Below are 6344 nucleotides of genomic sequence, written 5' to 3' on the forward strand. Positions count from 1 at the left end.
CTGTATACCATGGCACAGGCTATAGATACTCAAGTGAAAACTAGGGAATGTCTTGCAATCTTGAGCTATTTGTGTAACCTCTCTCTGCACCTCAGTTACTTATCACTGTAATGGGCCAGTGCTTATAACTTGGGATTCAAATGGAAAAAGCCCTTAGCATGGTGTCTGGGTGACTGTAAGCACCAGTAAACCAGGTGAGCAGTTAGTACAGCCCAAATAGAGCCTCCAGGAAGAGTAGGACCACACAGAGATTTCCTGACTGTTAATTGCCTGCAGTTAAAAGCTGGGTCCTTTCTTACATCTGGATCTGGAACTTCTAACAAGTGGCAGAGCTGCTCTGAGCTGGGAATTCATCAGAACTCCCCCAAACCCAACACACTCACATACTCTCACACAAACACACATGCCTGCACCCAAAAACTCTCACACATACACACACACACACACACACACGTAAGTACCCAACACTCACATTCCCCCAACACGCATACACATGCTCATATCCAACACACACACAACATTAACATGTGCACCTAATATGAATGCTCACACACCCAACACACACATACTCAACACACACACCAACACACATCTGTACACATGTCAAACATATATGCACGCACCCAATACACAAACACCTCCAACAAATGCATATACACACACAACCAACACACTCTCCAAACACACACAACACCTGAACCACTGTTTCATGCCACTTCTATGACATCACGCCCCCCCCCCCAATGCTGGGGACACATGTGTCACTCATGAGTCATGAATGGTAGTTGTTGGGTTCCTGTTGAGACTGGCACCAAAGGCTGCTATCTGTAGCCACTAGAGGGCATTTCAGTCAAGAATATTTTAACAGCCAAGCACACACACACATATATATATATATATATATATATATATATATATATATATATATATTCTTTTTTTAAAATATATCATTTTTTTGGTCATAGTGACTTACATAACTTTCCTAGTAATATTTTAGGTACATATTAACATTGAATCAGGGGAATTCCCATACCAAATTTGTCCTCCCTCCACCCTTTTTTTTTTTTTTAATAGCTTTAAACACCCTGATTACAAAAATGTTTCTGGTTGGGTTTTAGTGCAACATTCCCACCACCACAAACATATATATTTTTAATTTTGCATTTATAAAATGTGAATAATTTATATGGCTACATTTAATTATGTACACAGAGCAAGAAACAAGCTTCTCTGGGATCCTTTTGGAGTCAGGGCAAACTGCCTATTTCTGCCCCTCAGTGTTCTGGAAGTCCTGGCAGCCTCGTTTACAGCCCCTGCCCTGTCTGCCATGGGCCAACCTCCACAGATACTCGAAGTTCTAGATCACACAACCATATATGCAGCCACAAACTCCTCCATATGTGACATCCTCCATATACTGACATATATTCCAACATCCATATACTCCAACATCCTCCATGGGGCCGGTGAGGTGGCGCTAGAGGTAAGGTGTCTGAGCCTTGCAAGCGCTAGCTAAGGAAGGACCACGGTTCGATCCCCCGGTGTCCCATATGGTCCCCCCAAGCCAGGGGCGATTTCTGAGTGCTTAGCCAGGAGTAACCCCTGAGCATCAAACGGGTGTGGCCCGAAAAACTAAAATAAACAAAACAAAACAAACAAACAAAAACATCCTCCATATACTGACATCTAGTAGAAATGCACCAAATTAGAAGATTCACCCTGCTTATAAGAAATTATCATAAGCTACCTACCTAAGCTCAACAAGCAAACCAACAACAGAATGCTCAGCTAGTAACAAACAGCTTAGTAGATTTTCATGATTTTTTTTGAGGTGGGTATTTTAGGCCACACCCAGTGACACTCAGGGTTACTCTTGGCTATGCACTCAGAAATTGCTCCTGGCTTGGGGACCCTAGGGGGACACCGGGGGATCAAACCGCAGTCCGTCCTAGTTTAGCACATGCAAGGCAAATGCCCTACCAGTTGCGCCATTGCTCTGGCCCAGCTTAGTAGACTTTCAGACAATAATTTAACGATCCCACTGCTAGATATGACAATTTTCATAAATTTTATTTTAATGAAGTGAGTTTTAATTTTCAACAATTTTATTGCCATTTAATTGAAACCAGCTATATTAAGTAAATTATTACTACTTACCAAGGGGCTTGGTTCGGAAGTGTTGGGTTACACCTTATTTTACCTAAAGCCAAGTTTATCCCAGGTTTCTTTGTATCTGTTTACAACTTGGTTTCACCCAAAACATTGTCTTACTTGTAAACCTGGGTGGGTTTACTGCCCCATCCAGGCGTGATCCCTGTACTCAATAAAAATGGCAGTTCTGGTAGGCAGCTCTCCATACTAGGTAGAAGACTGCCAGACTATTCACCCTCAGCCTGGTTTGGATCGTTTCTTTTTGGGTGGGTGGGGGGTCACACCCGCTGATGCTCAGGGGTTACTGGCTATGCACTCAAATTCTCTTCTGGCTTGGGGGACCATATGGGACACTGGGGTTCAAACCGAGGTCTGTCCTAGGTCAGCTGCATGCAAGGCAAAACCACTACCTATCACTACGCCACCACTCCAGCCCCTGTTTTGAATTATTTCTGTGCACTATGATTCAGACTTGGTTCACCTGGACTTGGAGATAAGCATGTGGGGTGATTTTATTGGGGAGGGTAGAAAACTGGTGAAGAGAATGTTGTACTGGCGGTAAAACTGGTGTTGGAACATTGAATCCCAGAAATAAATGTATTTTGAGCATGAAATCTCTTTGTAAACCATGGTGTTTAAATAAAAAAAAATAAAAAACAAGCTTTTTGTTTTGGTTTGGTTTAATTTGGGGCCACACTTGGCAGTGCCTAGGGGTTACTACTGGCTCTTTGCTCAGGAATCAATCCTAGAGAGCTCAGGGGACTATATGGGATGCCCAGGATCAAACCTGAGTCAACTGTATGCAGGGCAATCGCCCCACCTGCTGTACCACCACTATCCAAGAAACAAGTTCTTTGGATGGAGTTAAGAACTTTACTTTTATTGAAATAACAAACATTGGTCTATAGTAAAAGCTTCTTTTTTGTTTGTTTGGTTTTGGTTTTTGGTTTTGGGGCCACACCCAGTGATGCTCAGAGGTTATTTCTGACTATGCGCTCAGAACTCACTCCTGGCTTGGGGGACCATATGGGATGCCGGGGATTGAACCGAGGTACCCTACTGCTGTGCTATCACTCCAGCCCCTTCTTTATTTTAATTTAGACACTATAATTTACAAAGCTGTACAGAAGAGAGTAGGAGACATAAGTGTGCCAATCTCAATTCCACCAGTACCTCTGCTAGTGTCCCAGGTTCCCTCTCACCCATGGACATCATTGGCACAGTGGCTTACACATATCCCCACACCTCACCCAGCAGCATGATGTGCCAGAGATCCTGCCTCTGCCTCTCTTGTCCACCTCTTCTTACTCTCCCTACACCTCTCCCCTTTTCTGCTCTTTTATTAATGTAATCTGGGACCAAGGGTTTGCCCAACTTTGGTATCTTGAGTGTTCATGTCTAGTTAGCTTTTATTTTTGTAATGACAATGTGTACAGATTGAGCAGCCACTTTCATAGCTAGCATCCTGGAGGTAAACAGACATGACACCATCAGTCCTCAGCAGAGATGTGACCAGTCACAGGAAATCATCTCACTCAAGTAGTCACATGTGGAAGAGAAGCTGGAGATAAGCTTTTGTCTTAAGACTTCCAACTCCTGGATGGACTTACAGGTGTTTTTTGTTTGTTTGTTTGGTTTTGGTTTTTGGTTTTGGAGTCACACCCAGCAGTGCTCAGGGGTTACTCCTGGCTCTATGCTCAGAAATCAATCCTGGCAGGCTTGGGGACCATATGAGATGCCGGAATTCGAACCATCATCCTTCTGCATGCAAGGACCTCCATGCTATATCTCCGGCCCCAGGGATTTTTGTTTTTGAAATAATTAAATGAAGAGCCAGAGTGATAAACAGTAGGTAGAGCATTTGCTTTGCACATAGATGACCCGGGTTCGATCCCAGGCATCCTATATGATCTCCTGAGCCTGCTTAGGAGGGATTTCTAAAGCAAAGCCAGGAGTAACAGTAGGGTTGCTGGGTGTGGTCCAAAACCAAATAAACGAAAGAATCTTGTCCCTTCACTGCTGTGAGGACTGGGGTCTCCCACAAGCTTGATTGCACAACTCCTTCATGTTTTGTTGGGGTGCCCAGATTCCTGACCTCCTTGATGTGAGGGTTTCACACATGCTCTTGGGGAGCCACACTCTGCAGTGGAGGTGCTCACACACATTCTATTGGGTGGCCAGTGCCTAGAAGTGTCCAAAGTGTTTCAGAGCTGTGCGGTAGACCTCAGCCACGTGAATCTCCCAGCCTGTGGACATGGGTCTGAAAAGGAGCTCTGGGCTCTGACAGCGGGAACTCAATGGTTCCCAGGCTTGAATCCCCCCACTCTGCAAACCAAAGACGAAGAATGGGAATGGCCCTTCACACTCCTCCCCATCGCAGCAGTGTCTCTCCTTCAGCACACACCAAAGTACACGTATGCAAACACGCAGAAAGAGTACCAGCTGCCTCCAAGGAGGACTCAGAATAGCAGAGAACCACCCCGCTGTGTCCTGCCCACAGAGCACAGTAGAGGCTGGGCTGTTCCCATCTCGAAACACAAATGATGGTGGGACTCATCAGACTTGGAAAGTACCAAGCGTGAGTCACTGATGTGGCTACCGATGCCAGGAGCTGAGCTTTGAAAACAGAGCACACAGGTGGAGTTATGACAAAGGTCCTTCCTCCACACACAGCTTTGACAACAAAAGTCTGAGCAGAGGCGAGAGCCTCTCAACAGTCTACTGACATCGTCGGAAAATCCAACATTGGGACTTTTGTTCTTCTCCACTCTAGAGTAGGCAAATGATCAGGGGCACTCACTCACTCACTCACTCACTATAGTGCTACACCCTAGCCTGGCACTCTTAGGATCCACATCTTGTGGTGCTCAAGGGCTACAACTGGCTCTGCCAGCTTTGCTCTAATTAGTATTAACAAGATACAGCTTTCTCTGTCTCTTTTAATCTGTCTTTACATTTATAGTGGTTTCTTGTAGGCACAATAGTCAGTTTTTTATTTATTTTAGCCACTTGATCAATCTGTCTTTTAATTGTTTTAGTATAGTTAATTGATATATTTATATTAATCTCTCAAGTAATTGTCTTCTTTTTCACAGCATCTGTTCACTAAATATCTTTCTGAGGCCAGAAAGATAGTTCTGCTTGTCTTATACACGTTGACACAGTTCAATTCCCACTACCTCATATGGTCCCCAAGCACAAGCAGGAATGAGCCCTGTGCACACAGACAGAAGCCTGAGTTCCAACATGTATGGCTGGAGTAACTGTATTAATTTCAGACAAGCCTCAGAACAAGAAAAAAAAATTATCAGGGATGAAGAGAAGCACTGATGATAAAGTGGCCAATTATTTTAAGGAGCTGTAACAATTCTGAATATGAATGTGCCTAACCACAGCACCAAAACGCAAGAGGCAAAAACTAGCTACAGTGTGTAGAGACTTCCAAGCCTGCTAGCAGTCAGCAGCAGCTGCGGCCCACAAAAAAAATCATTAACACAATTTAGACAAATAGCATCATTAATCAACTGGACATAATTGACATTTATAGATTTCCTCCAACAGTACCTTACACGGAAGTTTACTAAGGTAAACCACATCCTACTATACATCACATCTTGACATATATAAAGGGAAAGCAGACAGTCAGTTCACAGGCTAACATGGAATTAAATCAGAGCTCAGCAACAGGACAACTAAAATATTCCAGTGTTGAGCGATTAAGCGACCTACTTCTAAATAAAACATTGGTGGTCTGGAGTGCTAGTAGAGCAGGTAGGTCACTCATTTCCCTTCACCAGTGTCCACTTCCCTCCACGTGTCTCCCACTTCCCAGTTTGCTTCTACAAGAGGCACCACATATATATGTATCTATATATTCCCCCCTCACCAATAGGTTTCATACATAACACTTTTACCACCTGTCAGTTCCTCCTCCTCCTGGTTAAACTCTTCCCTCCACCACAGACATTGGCCCTCCCTCTCCAATCCCCCCAGCCCGTTAAGTGGCATGTTTCCTACTGAAGACTAGTTCCCATGTTGTTTCCATTGTCTCTGGGCATTTACTATTCCACCATGATGTTTCATATCTGTATCTAAGATATAATTCTGACCAGTCCACAAGTTATCATTTTACAATGAAATGAAAACTTCTAAGTAGTAGCCAGTTGGCTTCAGTTTCACATGAACATTTTTTA

This window comes from Suncus etruscus, chromosome 10, assembly GCF_024139225.1.
Source record: "Suncus etruscus isolate mSunEtr1 chromosome 10, mSunEtr1.pri.cur, whole genome shotgun sequence".
In the NCBI taxonomy this organism is placed as follows: domain Eukaryota; kingdom Metazoa; phylum Chordata; class Mammalia; order Eulipotyphla; family Soricidae; genus Suncus; species Suncus etruscus.